Source organism: Triticum dicoccoides, chromosome 1B, assembly GCF_002162155.2.
Source record: "Triticum dicoccoides isolate Atlit2015 ecotype Zavitan chromosome 1B, WEW_v2.0, whole genome shotgun sequence".
Classification (NCBI taxonomy): Eukaryota; Viridiplantae; Streptophyta; class Magnoliopsida; order Poales; family Poaceae; genus Triticum; species Triticum dicoccoides.
In genome coordinates, this window is record NC_041381.1 from 58,730,754 (window position 1) to 58,750,316 (window position 19,563).

Sequence of the window (19,563 nt, forward strand, 5' to 3'; positions counted from 1 at the left end):
CCGTGCGCCCGGCCGGAGCGCTCAAAGGTGGGGGGCTGCTGGAGCTATTTGAACTAGGAGGAAGAACCCTAGGCCGAAATGGAGAGCAGCGGCGACCCCGGAGTATCTGGCGAGGCAGGCATCGGGCCAGAGATCCGCCACGTCCACGACTGGGTTCCCGAGGGGTAAGTCTTGGCTCCTGTTTAGATTGAGCTTAGTTGTGCATTTGAACACTTGATTCGAGTAGGTTTGCCCAATTAGTGTGCTGATTGCGTCTCTGTTTTTCGCCGGTTAGGATGGAGTTGCGGTTTGCTTTCTTGATGCACATTAGAAGGGATCGGTACACGTTTGATGCAAAGGATCAGAAGAAATACCAAGGAGGTTTTGATTATCGGTTGCCAATGGCTAGTAATTGGAGTTTCAGACAATTTGCGGAGGTAATTTGTAGCCAATATCCTTGGGGTTTGCTTGATGAAGTGGTATACAAATACTATGATGGGGAAAAGAAATGGGTGACAGTTAGTAATGATGAAGAGCTAGCTACCATGTTTGTTAGGCATAAAGAGAAAGATAATTTTCATGTGAGGCTGCAAGTTGATGTGCTTGAGCAGGCATTTGGGCCTAGGATGACGGGTGCAACATCTCGGGGAGAACCAAGTCGTCGTAATGGCATCTCTAGCCAGAACAGTTCAGTTGGTGCACGGCGACGTGGTGGCTCGACAAGTGTGGGCAACAGCAGTAGGGTCCCCCTTGAAGTGGAGCATGATGACTACAATTCTGGGGTTGATGAAGAGAAGCTATATTCTGATGTTATTCGGAATTTACGACGGGCACCTCGGGCTGATAACCAAGATGAGGCTCACAATGCAGTCCGTGTGGATGATGACGCGGTGGGTGAGGATGAAGACCTTGCAGCTGTTGAATGGGACCCTTTGAACCCTAATTTGGAAGAAGGTACAATTTTTGCATCCATGAATGAGTGTAGAAATGCAGTTGTGACATATTGCATCAAGGTAGAATGTACTTTCAAAGTTGACAAGAGCGATCAAGTACGTTACAGAGTGCACTGTCTTACTGAGGGTTGTCCATGGAGGCTGCTCGCATCTAAAATGCGAAATAGCACTAATGTTCAGGTCAAAGTGAACCCTTTTAAGCACACATGCCAGGAATCAACCCTTAGGAAGGATACAATCAGTAGAGCCAAGTCAAGATGGGTGGCAGAAGAAGTAAAGAAGTGGGTGAAAGAAAACCAGCAAGTGGGTCCAAAGGAATTGCAGAAGAACATCAAAGATAAATTCAAGATAGATTTACCATACATGAGGTTGTTCAATGGTAAACAATAGGCTATGGATTCTATGCATGGTAACTGGCAGGAGAGTTTTTAATTGTTGTATTCATTCAAAGGTGAAGTGGAGAGGACAAGCCCAGGTAGTATTGTAGATATTGATCACCACACCGTGGAGTACACATTCAGGGGAGTGACAAAGACCAAGGAATGCTTTAGGAGAGTTTTTATCTGCTTTGAGGCTTGTCGCCGGGGTTTTTTGGCAGGTTGCAGGCCTTATTTGGCTATTGATGCCACTTTTCTCACAGGGAGGTTTAAAGGACAGTTAGTAGCTGCTTGTGCAGTTGATGCACACAGTTTTGTATTTCCAGTTGCCTACGGTGTGCTGGAGACAGAGTCTGAGGAGAGCTGGACTTAGTTTTTGCATAATCTGCGCCGGGCTATTGCACATCCCAATGGGTTGGTCATTCATACAGATGCCTGCAAAGGTTTAGAAGTGGCCGTGGACAATGTGTTCCCTGGAGTAGAGCATAGGGAATGCATGCATCACCTTGCTGCAAATTTCATGAAGAAATTCAAAGGAAAGGTGTATACCGACAATTTATGGCCAGCATCTTTGACTTGCAGTGTGAAGAAGCACAACTACCACTTGAGGCAGTTATACATGAATCCCAAAGTGAAAGAATACTTGGAAACACACCACTCCAAGTTATGGGCCAGAAGCCAATTCAGTGAACTGAGCAAAGTTGACTATGTGCACAATAATCTAGCAGAGTCTTTCAACTCAACGATCCGGAAACTAAAGGGTCATTATGTGGTGGATTTGCTGGACATGATAAGGATAGAATACATGCAGAAATTTCATTATCGTGCAGGAATAGCCGAGGCAAAATTCATGGGCCACATTATCATCCCTGTCGTGATGAATGAGCTGATGTAGAAAACAACAGGCTTGGAAATGAACATGACTCTTTGCTCGGGTACCACAGCAGAGATATCATATTTGGATAAAGAGAAGAGGGAATGGAGATATCCAGTGGATTTAGAAGCTAGAACTTGCAGTTGTAGTCAATGGCAGATAACTGGGTTGCCATGCATTCATGCCTTGTTTTTCATCACTTCTCTCCCTGGTCCAGCAGGGAACATTCAGCAGTATGTGCATGATTACTACTCTGTTGCAAGGTTCAAAGCCACATATGCTTATGCCTTGCCTGCTATGGAGGGAAAACAACAATGGGACATGGTGGACCCTGGATTCAAGCTTTGCGCTCCAGTTCTAAAAAGAGCAGTAGGTAGACCAAGGAAGAGTCGAATCAGACCTCGCAGCGAAGGAGCTAGACTTGGAGCGAGGAAGCGTAAGTGCACAAGATGTGGTGGGTCTAGTCATTTCGGTAAGTATTGTGATAACACAGTAGATCCAGCGTTCGGAGAGAGTTTCGATGAAGGCTTCGATGAAAATGATGGACAGCAGCCGGTTGCATTAGGTGAGGATTTTGACGAGGTTCGAAATGATGATGGTCAACAGCCGCATGATTTTGAGGATGATCCAAGTGAGGCTCCAAATAGTGATCATGGTGATCCAAGTGAGGCTCCAAATGATGATCATGGTGATCCAAGTGAGGCTCCAAATGATGATCATGGTGATCCAAGTGAGGCTCCAAATGATGATCTTGGTGATCCAAGTGAGGCTCCAAATGATGATCCAAGTGAGGCTCTAAATGGTGACCAACCTTCTGTTGTTGTGAGTTCTGCTAGGTATGTAAATCTTGCAAGGGTCAAATACTACTGTACATTTATGGGTCACTTGACATGATCTCATTACCCTTTATGTTTTGCATAGCTCTATGATAGGTTTGAAGAAGACGCACAAGATACCGACAACCAAGAGGAGAAGAGAAGAAGCAATGAGCACAAGGTGCACGAGGAGCAAAGTGATGGCAAGAAGCTCAAGGAACAGACAGAAGCCCGAACGCTATATGTGAATAATTATGAAACATTATGAATAATGTTGTATTTCTGTTGAATGATGTTAGAACTATGTTTGACATGATGGTTAAATCTGTTGGATGATGTTTCAATGAGCACATGGTTTTTCCTTTTTTTGATTTTTTTGAATTTTGTTTTGCTCATTTGAATTCTGGTCAAACCTAACTTTGACCAAGATTTAAACAAGTCTAAAACATCAAAATGAAGAACTAAGCCTGGATCCTTCTTAGTCAATCCAAAATGAAGCTGTGGTGAGGTTTTTGAAATTTCCATGAAAAATGTGCTAAAATGAGGGTCCAAAGGTAGGGTAAACGGCCTCATCTCTAAGCAAGGTTTTTTTCGACCTTGTCTAAATCAGCCAAATAACTTTCCTAAACATATATTCTATATATACGGACTATGTGCGCTGGTTTTTCCATTTTTTGTTTTTTTAATTTGTTTTGCTCATTTGAATTCTGGTCAAACTTAACTTTGACCAAGATTTTTTAAATTTGTTCTGACCAAGATTTAAATAAGTGTAAAACATCAAAATGAAAAACTAAGCCTGAATCCTTCTTAGTCACTCTAAAATGAAGCTGTGATGAGTTTTTTGAAATTTTCACGTTTATTTCCCCAAAACACTTCTCTTCACTTCATACAAAAGAGTTTGAGATACTCGAGATATCATACAATACACATGAACTTATCATTTAAATGTATGTAAACCTTGTTTATCAACTTAAATCGTTAGTATATGACATAAGAAGACTATGTGCGCTGGTTTTTTATTTTTTTGATTTTTATTTAATTTATTATGCTCACTTGAAATCTGGTCAAACATAGCTTTGACTGCTCCAAACCCCTCCCAAACCCCGCTAACCCTAGCGCTGAACCAGGACCGTTCATCTAACCCTAGCGCTGAACAAGGGTCGTCGATCTATACCTTCTAGAAGGAATTTGTGGGGAGGAGTGTTGGAAATATGCCCTAGAGGCAATAATAAATTAGTTATTATTATATTTCCTTGTTCATGATAATCGTTTATTATCCATGCTATAATTGTATTGATAGGAAACTCAGATACATGTGTGGATACATAGACAACACCATGTCCCTAGTAAGCCTCTATTGACTAGCTCGTTGATCAATAGATGGTTAAGGTTTCCTGACCATGGACATTGTATGTCGTTGATAACGGGATCACATCATTAGCAGAATGATGTGATGGACAAGACCCAATCCTAAGCATAGCACAAAGATCGTGTAGTTCGTATGCTAAAGCTTTTCTAATGTCAAGTATCATTTCCTTAGACCATGAGATTGTGCAACTCCCGGATACCGTAGGAATGCTTTGGGTGTACCAAACGTCACAACGTAACTGGGTGGCTATAAAGGTGCATTACAGGTATCTCCGAAAGTGTCTGTTGGGTTGGCACGAATCGAGACTAGGATTTGTCACTCCGTGTAAACGAAGAGGTATCTCTGGGCCCACTCGGTAGGACATCATCATAATATGCACAATGTGACCAAGGGGTTGATCACGGGATGATGTGTTACAGAACGAGTAAAGAGACTTGCCGGTAACGAGATTGAACAAGGTATCGGCATACCGACGATCGAATCTCGGGCAAGTACAAATACCGCTAGACGACGGGAATTGTATACGGGATTGATTGAGTCCTTGACATCGTGGTTCATCCAATGAGATCATCGTGGAACATGTGGGAGCCAACATGGGTATCCAGATCCCGCTGTTGGTTATTGACCGGAGAATGTCTCGGTCATGTCTGCATGGTTCCCGAACCCGTAGGGTCTACACACTTAAGGTTCGATGACGCTAGGGTTATAAAGGAAGTTTGTATATGGTTACTGAATGTTGTTCGGAGTCCCGGATGAGATGCCGGACGTCACGAGGAGTTCCGGAATGGTCCGGAGGTAAAGATTTATATATGGGAAGTCCTATTTTGGCCACCGGAAAATGTTCGGGATTTTTCGGTATTGTACCGGGAAGGTTCTAGAAGGTTTCGGAGTGGGGCCCACCTGCATGGGGGGACCCACATGAACATGGGTAGTGGGGGCAAGGCCCCACACCCCTGGTCAAGGCGCACCAAGATCCCCCCTTAGAAGGAATAAGATCATATCCCGAAGGGATAAGATCAAGATCCCTAAAAAGGGGGGATAACAATCGGTGGGGAAAGGAAAGGATGGGATTTCTTTCCTCCCACCTTTGCCAACGCCCCAATGGACTTGGAGGGCAAGAAATAAGCCCCCTCCACCCCTATATATAGTGGGGAGGCGCATGGGAGCTGAACAAAAGTTCCGGCGCAGCCCTCCCCCTCTCCCAAGTACTCCTTCTCTCCTGCGGTGCTTGGCGAAGCCCTGCTGGATCACCACGCTCCTCCATCACCACCACGCCGTTGTGCTGCTGCTGGACGGAGTCTTCCTCAACCTCTCCCTCTCTCCTTGCTGGATCAAGGCACGGGAGACGTCACCGGGCTGTACTTGTGTTGAACGCGGAGGTGCCGTCCGTTCGGCACTAGGATCTCCGGTGAGTTGGCTCACGACGAGTACGACTCCTTCAACCCCGTTCTCTTGAACGCTTCCGCTCAGCGATCTACAAGGGTATGTAGATGCACTCTCCTTCCCCTCGTTGCTAGTCTCTCCATATATAGATCTTGGTGACACATAGGAAAATTTTGAATTTTTGCTACGTTCCCCAACAGTGGCATCATGAGCTAGGTCTATTGCGTAGATTCTTTGCACGTGTAGAACACAAAGTAGTTGTGGGCGTTGATTTTGTTCAATATGCTTACCGTTACTAGTCCAATCTTGTTTCGACGGTATTGTGGGATGAAGCGGCCCGGACCGACCTTACACGTACTCTTACGTGAGACAGGTTCCACCGACTGACATGTACTTGGTGCATAAGGTGGCTAGCGGGTGCCAGTCTCTCCCACTTTAGTCGGAACGGATTCGATGAAAAGGGTCCTTATGAAGGGTAAATAGCAATTGGTATCACGTTGTGGTTTTGCGTACGTAAGAAACGTTCTTGCTAGAAACCCATAGCAGCCACGTAAAACATGCAAACAACAATTAGAGGACGTCTAACTTGTTTTTGCAGGGTATGCTATGTGATGTGATATGGCCAAGAAGAATGTGATGAATGATATGTGATGTATGAGATTGATCATGTTCTTGTAATAGGAATCACGACTTGCATGTCGATGAGTATGACAACCGGCAGGAGCCATAGGAGTTGTCTTTATTTATTGTATGACCTGCGTGTCATTGAACAACACCATGTAATTACTTTACTTTATTGCTAACCGGTAGCCATAGTAGTAGAAGTAATAGTTGACGAGACAACTTCATGAAGACACGATGATGGAGATCATGATGATGGAGATCATGTTGTCATGCCGGTGACGATGATGATCATGGAGCCCCGAAGATGGAGATCAAAAGGAGCAAAATGATATTGGCCATATCATGTCACTATTTGATTGCATGTGATGTTTATCATGTTTATGCATCTTGTTTGCTTAGAACGACGGTAGTAAATAAGATGATCCCTTATTAAAATTTCAAGAAAGTGTTCCCCCCTAACTGTGCACCGCGAAAGTTCGTCGTTTCGAAGCACCAGGTGATGATCGTCTGTGATAGATTCTTACGTTCACATACAACGGGTGTAAGCTAGATTTACACATGCGAAACACTTAGGTTAACTTGACGAGCCTAGCATGTACAGACATGGCCTCGGAACACAAGAGACCGAAAGGTCGAGCATGAGTCGTATAGTAGATACGATCAACATGAAGATGTTCACCGATGATGACTAGTCCGTCTCACGTGATGATCGGACACGGCCTAGTTGACTCGGATCATGTAATCACTTAGATGACTAGAGGGATGTCTATCTGAGTGGGAGTTCATGAGATGAACTTAATTATCCTGAACATAGTCAAAAGATCTTTGCAAATTATGTCGTAAGCTCGCGCTTTAGTTCCACTGTTTAGATATGTTCCTAGAGAAAATATAGTTGAAAGTTGACAGTAGCGATTATGCGGACAGTAGAAAGCTTATGTCCTTAATGCACCGCTCAGTGTGCTGAACCCCAAACGTCGTTTGTGGATGTTGCGAACATCAGACATACATGTTTTGATAACTACGTGATAGTTCAGTTAAATGGTTTAGAGTTGAGGCACCGAAGACGTTTTCGAAACGTCGCGGAACATATGAGATGTTTCGAGGGCTGAAATTGGGATTTCAGGCTCGTGCCCACGTCAAGAGGTATCAGACCTCCGACAATTTTCTTAGCCTTTAAACTAACGGAGAAAAGCTCAATCGTTGAGCTTGTGCTCAGATTGTCTGAGTGCAACAATCACTTGAATCGAGTGGGAGTTGATCTTCCAGATGACATAGTGATGTTTCTCCAAAGTCATTGCCACCAAGCTGCTAGAGCTTCATGATGAACTATAACATATCAGGGATAGATGATCTTTGAGGTATTCACGATGTTTGACACCGCGAAAGTAGAAATCAAGAAGGAGCATCAATTGTTGATGGTTGGTGAAACCACTAGTTTCAAGAAGGGCAAGGGCAAGAAGGGACACTTCATGAAACAGCAAATCAGTTGCTGCTCCAGTGAAGGAACCCAAGGTTGAACCCAAACCCGAGACTAAGTGCTTCTGTAATAAGGGGAACAGCCACTGGAGCAGAATTACCCTAGATACTTGGTAGATAAGAAGGCTGGCAAGGTTGATAGAAGTATATTGGATATACATTATGTTAATTTGTACTTTACTAGTACTCGTAGTAGCACCAGGGTATTAGATACCGGTTCGGTTGCTAAGTGTTAGTAACTCAAAATAAAAGCTACGGAATAAACGGAGACTAGCTAAAGGTGAGCTGACGATACGTGTTGGAAGTGTTTCCAAGGTTGATGTGATCAAGCATCGCACGCTCCCTCTACCATCGAGATTGGTGTTAAACCTAAATAATTGTTATTTGGTGTTTGCGTTGAGCATAGACATGATTGGATTATGTTTGTCGCAATACGGTTATTCATTTAAGGAGAATAATGGTTACTCTGTTTATTTGAATAACACCTTCAATGGTCTAGCACCTAAAAGGAATGGTTTATTGAATCTCGATCGTAGTGATACACATTTTCATGCCAAAAGATATAAGATAGTAATGATAGTACCACGTACTTGTGACACTGCCATGTAAGTCATATTGGTGTAAAACGCATGATGAAGCTCCATGTTGATGGATCTTTGGACTCACTCGTTTTTGAAAGTTTGAGACATGCAAACCATGTCTATTGGTGTATACGCATGAAGAAACCCCATGCAGATGGATCGTTTGGACTCACTTGATTTTGAATCACTTGAGATATGCAAATCATACCACATAGGCAAGATGACTGAAAAGCCTCGTTTTCAGTAAAATGGAACAAGATAGCAACTTGTTGGAAGTAATACATTTTGATGTGTGCAGTCCAATAAGTGCTAAGGCACGTAGTGGATATTGTTATGTTCTTACTTCACGGATGATTTGAGTAGATACTGAGTATATTTGCTTGATGAAACACAAGTCCGAATTATTGAATGGTTCAAGTAATTTCAGAGTGAAGTTGAAGATCTTCGTGACAAGAGGATAAAATGTCTATGATATGATCATAGAGATGAGTATATGAGTTACGAGCTTTGGCACGCAATTAAGACATTGTGGAAATTGTTTCACAAATAATACCGCCTGGAACACCATAGTGTGATGGTGTATACGAACATCATAGTTGCACCCTATTGGATATGGTGCGTACCATGATGTCTCTTATCGAATTACCACTATCGTTCATGGGTTAGGCATTAGAGACAACCACACTCACTTTAATAGGGCACCACGTAATTCCATTGAGACGACACCATTTGAACTGTGGTTTGGAGAAACCTAAGTTGTCGTTTCTTAAAAGTTTGGGGCTGCGACGCTTATGTGAAAAAGTTTCATCGTGATAAGCTCGAACCCAAAACGGATAAATACATCTTCATAGGATACCCAAAATGGTTGGGTATACCTCCTATCTCAGATCCGGAAGCAAAAGTAATTGTTTCTAGAAACGGGTCCTTTCTCGAGGAAAAGTTTCTCTCGAAAGAATTGAGTGGGAGGATGGTGGAGACTTGATGAGGTTATTGAACCATCACTTCAACTAGTGTGTAGCAGGGCACAGGAAGTTGTTCCCGTGGCGCCTACACCAATTGAAGTAGAAGCTTATGATAGTGATCATGAAGTTTCGGATCAAGTCACTACCGAACCTCGTAGGACGACAAGGACGCGTACTGCTTCGGAGTGGTACGGTGATCCTGTCTTGAAGGTCATGTTGCTAGACAACAATGAACCTACGAGCTATGGAGAAGCAATGGTGGGCCCATATTCCGACAAATTGTTAGAAGCCATGAAATCCGAGATAGGATCCATGTATCAGAACAAAGCATGGACTTTGGTGGACTTGCCCGATGATCGGCAAGCCATTGAGATAAATGGATCTTTAAGAAGAAGACGGACGTGGACGGTAATGTCACCGTCTATGAAGCTCGACTTATGGCGAAGAGTTTTTCACAAGTTCAAGGAGTTGACTACGATGAGATTTTCTCATCCGTAGCGATGCTTAATTCCGTCAGAATCATGTTAGCATTAGCTGCATTTATGAAATCTGGCAGATGGATGTCAAAACGAGTTTCCTTACCAGTCTTCGTAAGGAAAGGTTATATGTGATACAATCAGAAAGGTTTTGTCGATCCTAAGGATGCTAAAAGGTATGCTAGCTCTAGAGATCCTTCCATGGACTGGAGTAAGCATCTCGGAGTTGGAATATGTACTTTGATAAGATGATCAAAGATTTTGGGTTTATACAAAGTTTATGAGAAACTTGTATTTCCAAAGAAGTGAGTGGGAGCACTATAGAATTTTTGATGAGTATATGTTGTTGACATATCGTTGATCAGAAATGATGTAGAATTTCTGGAAAGCATATAGGGTTTTTTGAAAAGTGTTTTTCAATTAGAAAACCTCGATTAGGCTACTTGAACAATAAGCGTCAAGATCTATAAAATAGATTAAAATGCTTAATAATACTTTCAAATGAGCACATACCTTGACGTGATCTTGAAGGAGTTCAAGATGAATCAGTCAAAGAAGGAGTTCTTGCCTGAGTTGTAAGGTACGAAGTTAAGACTTAAAGCTCGACCACGGCAGAAGAGAGACAAAGGACGAAGGCTGTCCCCTATGTTTCAGACATAGGCTCTATAGTATGCTATGCTGTGTACCGCACCGGAAGTGTGCCTTGCCATGAGTCAGTCAAGGGGTACAAGAATGATCCAGGAATGGATCATTGGACAGCGGTCAAAATTGTCCTTGGAGTAAATAAGGACATGTTTCTCGATTATGGAGGTGATAAAGAGTTCGGCGTAAAGGTTTACGTCGATGCAAGCTTTAACACCTATCCGAGTGACTCTGAGTAGCAAACCGGATACGTATAGTGGAGCACCCATTTGGAATAGCTCCAAGTGGAGCATGGAGGCAGCATTTACAGAATGACCTAGAGATTTGCGAAGTACATACGGATCTAAAAGTTGCAGACCCGTTGACTAAAACCTCTCTCACAAGCAAAACATGATCAAACCCCAGAATTCATTGAGTCTTAATCACATGATGATGTGAACTAGTTTAATGACACTAGTAAACTCTTTGGATGTTGGTCACGTGGCGATGTGACGTGTGAGTGTTAATCACATGGCGATGTGAACTAGATTATTGACTCTAGTGCAAGTGGGAGACTGTTGGAAATATGCCCTAGAGGCAATAATAAATTAGTTATTATTATATTTCCTTGTTCATGATAATCGTTTATTATCCATGCTATAATTGTATTGATAGGAAACTTAGATACATGTGTGGATACATAGACAACACCATGTCCCTAGTAAGCCTCTATTGACTAGCTCGTTGATCAATAGATGGTTACGGTTTCCTGACCATGAACATTGGATGTCGTTGATAACGGGATCACATCATTAGCAGAATGATGTGATGGACAAGACCCAATCCTAAGCCTAGCACAAAGATTGTGTAGTTCGTATGCTAAAGCTTTTCTAATGTCAAGTATCATTTCCTTAGACCATGAGACTGTGCAACTCCCGGATACCGTAGGAATGCTTTGGGTGTACCAAACGTCACAACGTAACTGGGTGTCTATAAAGGTGCATTACAGGTATCTCCGAAAGTGTCTTTTGGGTTGCCACGAATCGAGACTGGGATTTGTCACTCCGTGTAAATGGAGAGGTATCTCTGGGCCCACTCGGTAGGACATCATCATAATGTGCACAATGTGACCAAGGGGTTGATCACGGGATGATGTGTTACGAAACGAGTAAAGAGACTTGCCGGTAACGAGATTGAACAAGGTATCGGCATACCGACGATCGAATCTCGGGCAAGTACAAATACCGCTAGACGAAGGGAATTGTATACGGGATTGATTGAGTCCTTGACATCGTGGTTCATCCGATAAGATCATCGTGGAACATGTGGGAGCCAACATGGGTATCAAGATCCCGCTGTTGGTTATTGACCGGAGAACGTCTCGGTCATGTCTGCATGGTTCCCGAACCCGTAGGGTCTACACACTTAAGGTTCGATGACACTAGGGTTATAAAGGAAGTTTGTATGTGGTTACCGAATGTTGTTCGGAGTCCTGAATGAGATCCCGGACGTCACGAGGAGTTCCGGAATGGTCCGGAGGTAAAGATTTATATATGGGAAGTCCTATTTTGGCCACCGAAAAATGTTCGGGATTTTTCGGTATTGTACCGGGAAGGTTCTAGAAGGTTTCGGAGTGGGGCCCACCTGCATGGGGGGACCCACATGAATGTGGGTAGTGGGGGCAAGGCCCCACACCCCTAGTCAAGGCGCACCAAGATCCCCCCTTAGAAGGAATAAGATCATATCCCGAAGGGATAAGATCAAGATCCCTAAAAAGGGGGGATAACAATCGGTGGGGAAAGGAAAGGATGGGATTTCTTTCCTCCCACCTTTGCCAACGCCCCAATGGACTTGGAGGGCAAGAAATAAGCCCCCTCCACCCCTATATATATTGGGGAGGCGCATCGGAGCTGAACAAAAGTTCTGGCGCAACCCTCCCCCTCTCCCAAGTACTCCTTCTCTCCTGCGGTGCTTGGCGAAGCCCTGCTGGATCACCACGCTCCTCCATCACCACCACGCCGTTGTGCTACTGCTGGACGGAGTCTTCCTCAACCTCTCCCTCTCTCCTTGCTGGATCAAGGCACGGGAGACGTCACCGGGCTGTACGTGTGTTGAGCGCGGAGGTGCCGTCCGTTCGGCACTAGGATCTCCGGTGATTTGGATCACGACGAGTACGACTCCTTCAACCCCGTTCTCTTGAACGCTTCCGCTTAGCGACCTACAAGGGTATGTAGATGCACTCTCCTTCCCCTCGTTGCTAGTCTCTCCATATATAGATCTTGGTGACACGTAGGAAAATTTTGAATTTTTGCTACGTTCCCCAACAAGGAGGGGGGCGATCCGCGAGATGCAATCTGATTGGCTGGGAGATTCTTTTTTTAAACAAATATCGGGCGCGCTGGATGGACCGTTGGGCCGTCTCGTTGTCTGGGCCTGAGACCACAGTAAATAGCCCGTCTTAGCCTTTTCAGGCCTTGAATGCATGCATGGGAGGCGGCGACGTGCATAGGCTGCGACGTGGGTTTGCATGCGCGGGAGGCTGCGACGTGCATGCATGCGAGCGAGGCGAGCGAGGCGTGCTAGGCACGCTAGGCTAGCGAGGCCAGCTAGGTGGTTCAACGAGTCAGATGCACCGTCCGGTCAAAGAGCTATGCAGTGATTCAAATGCACGCACGCGCCCCATGCATGCATCGTTTTTGTGCAAAAATTTAAGAGTGCAAAGCGTAACGGATACACACACGCGTTCGGATTCACACACGCACCGTTCTCACCCTTTCTCTCTTCGTCTCCCACCCACATGCCTATAAATGGGGTGCCTATCTTCCTCTCCCACCCATAAGCCAGATCCGATCCATTCTCTCCAACTTCAAACACCCAATCGACCGAGCCCTCCCCAAGCGAGACCATGCAGTTCAACGGGCCGACCTTCAGCCGTCCACCTGTCGTGCCGGAGCGGCGCTACCCACCGGGCGTGCTCGTGGAGAGGGAGCTCCGCGTGTGGGATTTTTCAAGGTGGAGGGGTTCCGTCGAACTCACCCGCGCCTTCCTCAGAGCCGGCTATGTCCACCTCCCACGGGGCTCACCGAGGATGTTCACCCTCAACGAGGTTCGTGACCGTGGCGGCATCCTCCTACTACTCACGGTCACCTTCACCAACCCGTTTGACGCGCGCGAGCTGCTCGGCCAAGTCTTTTGGTGCGGCTGCGAGGCCATCTTCTTCACCGTCTACAACATCTACACCAACTACGAGAACATCTTCCCCACTCCAGCCGGGATGCACTCCCTTCCCTTCGACGACGAGGAGGAGGTGTGAAGATGAAGACGGTGTTGAAGGGGCGCGCACGGCCAAAGTGGAAGGAGGAGATCAAGATGAAGACTGTTTTGTTTTTTATTTGTTGCTTTTCTATGTCGTGTCGTGCCGTGTCATGTTTCGTCATGTGTCCGTGAACTGTCCGTGAACTGATTATTGTAATGGTACTTTGTTGCATCTTATCTAAGTTATTTATTAGGGTTTATTATGTGTGTTAAAAAATGTCCGTGCCCAAGCATATAATTTCTTCCCTAAACCAAGTCATGGAGCTCCAGAACTTGTGGTTGTCATTCAAAAGAGGGGGTGAGAAGCCCTCCGTTTTATTCAAAAATAATAAGTCATGAACTAACATGCAAATTTATTCTGTTTAAATCCTAAACCAAGTGCCACTCTAACGCTAAACCAAGTGCCACTCTAACCAAAACCACATGGCAGTGCAAACATATGTTTTCAACTTTCCAACCTCCAAAATTTCAGTGCAAAACAAAGGAAAACCACTCTCACGCGTGTGCAAACATTCACGGTCTCACATTTTTTTGAAAAATTTCACAGTCTCACTATATATACATTTCTTCCCTACCCATGTCAAACTCTTGCCATCTGTCCTAGCGGTTACCAGCGCAGCCCTAAACACCACAAACCCACTCGGTCTTGGGTTCGAGTCCCCAGCCGCAGCAATTTTTTGTGCATTTTTTCACCCTTCATTTTTTTGACAAATTTCACAGTCTCACTATGTATACATTGCTTCCCTACCCATGTCAAACTCTTGTCATCTGTCCTAGCGGTTACCAGCGCAGCCCTAAACACCACAAACCCACGCGGTCTTGGGTTCGAGTCCCCAGCCGCACCAATTTTTTGTGCATTTTCCACCCTTCATTTTTTAGACAAATTAGTTTCTACTCAATGTAATGCCCTTAAAAATATTCATTTATTTTGGCACTAGGTGTAAACATCTACCACAGTTGAGGCACATTTTCCATGACATTTTGGTCTTTGATTTAAATCACGGTGTATTTGAATTGGATTACTTAAATTGCTATTAAATATTTAACAGCTCCAAAAAATGTCTAACCTTAATTGTTTGGCTCTGGAATAATTCATTAGCTGCATTTCATTGATCAAAAGTTTCTGAATTCTTCATTTCTTCTCCTTTTTTTCAACATATTTAAATGTTGGTCACTTCTTCTCTGTTTTTTTCAACATTTAAACAACTTTGGCCAACATTTAAACTAGGTGAATTTCTCATACAATTTCAAGATTACAAATTCCTCCATAATTCATGCCTTTCCATACATTTTCAACATTACAACCAGTGCGATTACCATCCCTACAAATGCCCAAAAGTATTTGCAAATGGGTATTGGTAGTGCTTGATCTTCAAGCTTCCTAACCTTCTTATTCAACATCCTAAGCTCAACAGCTAGCTCTCTGTCAGTGCGTGCTTCGCCCTCCATCTCTTCTTCCGGAGCTCGTGCTGCGGCCACTGTGGTTTGGGGCAGCATGCGCAACCATTTGCCATGCTCTTCTTCCAGTTCATTTATCAGAGTCTTGGCCAGAGCATCGACCCAAAGAAAGAAGCATGTCACCTGCATGAACACGAAACAGATCAACCGATTGCTCAAAGATCCCGACCACGAAAATGGTGCAATTGCCCCGATTCTTACCCCATTCTCGCTGCACACGTAGAACGGACGATTGTGGTTCCTCGGTGTGTGAGAAACCCTCCGATCAACGCTCGCCCGGCACCGCGGACAGACGAAGACAGACATCTCCACACGCGCCCGGCTCTGCATCCGCGAGGTGGCGCGGGAGCTTGCGGGAGACATGGAGCTCGGAGCCGAACGGGATCTCAACGCCGCCGCGCCCTCCACAGCTATCTTCCCACCGCCGCGCCCTCCACAACTAGCTTCCCACCGCCGTCGTGCTCTCGCTCTCTCGCCGTGGTCAGCGTCGTGCTCTCTGTCGCCGTGGTCACTGCCGCTGTCGCCCGCTAATATAGCACACCCGCAACGACTCTATGCTCAACGGCTCTCTGCTGGGTCCCGCAAGCCACGCGTGCAACAGTCTGAATAAAATTGGCCGCCTCTGCTGCCTGGTCCCACCTGTAAGGGCCGAGTCAAAACGTTGACCTGACGGAGACGCCAAAGTTCACAGAACGAGTCGGTGCGCACGGACTAGGGGCAAAACTGAGCACAATATGCATCTGAGGGCAAAACTGAGCAAATAGACACCACTAAGGGAAAAAGGATAATTAACCCATTAATAATAGCTCACGAGCAAATGGTTCAACTAAGAAACATAGCACACATCCACAAATGGTTCACGGAGTTTTACATAGCAAGTTCAACAAATGCGAAATAGTTTCACGAGCAAATGGTTCACTAAGCCAACATAAAATAGTTTCAATGGCAACAACTTCACTTCGTCCTCCCCCTATTCGACGTACTGTACCGCCTCTATGCGTGCAACGGCTTCTTCCTCATAGTTTGCGTCCTTCCCACCAGTTACACGGAGCGACGGTGTTATTTCAACGGCCGTCATTTCAGCAAGAAAATGCTCGAAAAGAAAAGAGGTAAGGGCATCTCCAACGTGGTGCCACAAAACGCCCGCAAGCTTCCGCAAGACGCGTTCGTGAGACGAATTCCCGCATACCGGGAACAAATCGGGCGAGGTTTAAAGGATACCGGACCTCCACCACATAGGACCCTGACACCCCCGACTCACTCAAATGCCCTCTTCCAGACCAGTTTTCTCCCGCTTCATCCCTTTCCCGTTGCTCTGTATCCGCTCCCTCCTAGTATGATGCCACCACTGTACCACTCCGGCCGCTGACTAGGCCTTGTTGGACGCCCCCCATGCGCCTGCCCACCTTGGACTAGTAGGATTCCCTTTCCTTTTCGGAGTAGGAAAGAAGGAAAGGAGGGAGAGGGAGAAGGAAAAGGGGGACCGTGCAACCACCCCTTGTCCAATTCGGTTTGGGCAAGGGGAGGTGCGTGCCACCTCATGGCCCTTCTCCCCCCTCTCCACTAAAGCCTAATAATGTTGGGGAACGTTGCAGAAAATAAAAAAAATTCTACGCTTTCACCAAGATCAATCTATGAGTTCATCTAGCAACGAGAGAAAAGAGTGCATCTACATACCCTTGTAGATCGCAAGCGGAAGCGTTCAAGAGAACGGGGTTGAGGGAGTCGTACTCGACGTGATCTGAATCACCGATGATCCTAGTGCTGAAGAGACAGCACCTCCGCGTTCAACACACGTACGGTTGAGGAAGACGTCTCCTCCTTCTTGATCCAGCAAGGGGGAAGGAGAGGTTGACGGAGATCCAGCAGCACGACGGCGTGGTGGTGGATGCAGCAGCAATCTCGGCAGAGCTTCGCCGAGCTTCTACGAGAGGAAGAGGTGTAGCAATAGGAGAGGGAAGCGCCAAGAGCATGGGTGTGGCTGCCCTCCCTCCCCCCTCTTTATATAGGCCCCCTAGGGGGGGCGCCGGCCCTAGGAGATGCCATCTCCAAGGGGGGCGGCGGCCAAGGGGGTGGCTTGCCCCCCAAGGCAAGTGGAGGCGCCCCCCCACCCTAGGGTTTCCAACCCTAGGCGCAGGGGCCCCAAGGGGGGGCGTACCAGCCCACCAAGGGCTGGTTCCCCTCCCCACTTCAGCCCACGGGGCCCTCCGGGATAGGTGGCCCCACCCAGTGGACCCCCAGGACCCTTCCGGTGGTCCCGGTACAATACCGGTGACCCTCGAAACTTTCCCGATGGCCGAAACTGCACTTCTTATATATAATCCTTCACCTCCGGACCATTCCGGAACTCCTCGTGACGTCCGGGATCTCATCTGGGACTCCGAATAACTTTTGGGTTACTGCATACTTATATCTCTACAACCCTAGCGTCACCGAACCTTAAGTGTGTAGACCCTACGGGTTCGGGAGACATGCAGACATGACCGAGACGCCTCTCCGGTCAATAACCAACAGCGGGATCTGGATACCCATGTTGGCTCCCACATACTCCTCGATGATCTCATCGGATGAACCACGATGTCGAGGATTCAATCAACCCCGTATACAATTCCCTTTGTCAATCGGTACATTACTTGCCCGAGACTCGATCGTCGGTATCCCAATACCTCGTTTAATCTCGTTACCGGCAAGTCACTTTACTCGTACCGTAATGCATGATCCCGTGACCAGACGCTTGGTCACATTGAGCTCATTATGATGATGCATTACCGAATGGGCCCAGAGATACCTCTCCGTCATACGGAGTTGAAGGAAATATGCCCTAGAGGCAATAATAAAGTTATTATTTATTTCCTCATATCATGATAAATTTTTATTATTCATGCTAGAATTGTATTAAACCGGAAACATGATACATGTGTGAATACATAGACAAACATATAGTCACTAGTATGCCTCTACTTGACTAGCTCATTAATCAAAGATGGTTATGTTTCCTAACCATAGACATGTGTTGTCATTTGATTAATGGGATCACATCATTAGAAGAATGATGTGATTGACATGACCCATTTCGTTAGCCTAGCACTTGATCGTTTAGTATGCTGCTATTGCTTTCTTCATGACTTATACATGTTCCTGTAACTATGAGAAATATGCAACTCCCGTTTACCGGAGGAACACTTTGGGTACTACCAAACGTCACAACGTAACTGGGTGATTATAAAGGAGTACTAAAGGTGTCTCCAAAGGTACATGTTGAGTTGGCGTATTTCGGGATTAGGTTTTGTCACTCCGATTGTCGGAGAGGTATCTCTGGGCCCTCTCGGTAATGCACATCATTATAAGCCTTGCAAGCAATGTGACCAAATGAGTTGGTTACGGGATGACGCATTACGGCACGAGTAAATAGACTTACCGGTAATGACATTGAACTAGGTATTGGATACAGACGATCAAATCTCGGGCAAGTAACATACCGATGACAAAGGGAACAACGTATGTTGTTTGAGCGATAAAGATCTTCGTAGAATATGTAGGAACCAGTATGGGCATCCAGGTCCCGCTATTGGTTATTGACCGAGAATGGTTCTAGGTCATGTCTACATAGTTCTCGAACCCGTAGGGTCCGCACGCTTAATGTTACGATGACAGTTTTATTATGAGTTTATAAGTTTTGATGTACCGAAGTTTGTTCGGAGTCCCGGATGTGATCACGGACATGACGAGGAGTCTCGAAATGGTCGACACATAAAGATTGATATATTGGACGACTATATTCAGACACCGGAAGTGTTCCGGGTGATTTCGGAGAAAACCGGAGTGCCGGAGGGTTACCGGAACCCCCCCCGGAGAGTTAATGGGCCACATGGGCCTTGGTGGGAAGAGAGAGGGGCGGCCAGGAAGGGCCGCGCGCCCCCTCTCCCTCTGGTCCGAATTGGACTAGGAGGGGGGGCGGCGCCCCCCTTTTTGCTTCCCCTCCTCTCCCCCTTCCTTCCCCTCCTAGTAGGAGTAGGAAAGGAGGAGTCCTGAAAGGAGGAGTCCTACTCCTACTAGGAGGAGGACTCCTCCTCCTGGCGCGCCCAACAAGGGCCGGCGGGCCTCCCCCTCCCTCCTTTATATACGGGGGCAGGGGGCACCCCATAGACACACAAGTTGATCTACGGATCGTTCCTTAGCCGTGTGCGGTGCCCCCCTCCACCATATTCCACCTCGATCATATCGTCGCGGAGTTTAGGCGAAGCCCTGCGCCGGTAGAGCATCATCATCGTCACCACGCCATCGTGCTGACGGAACTCAT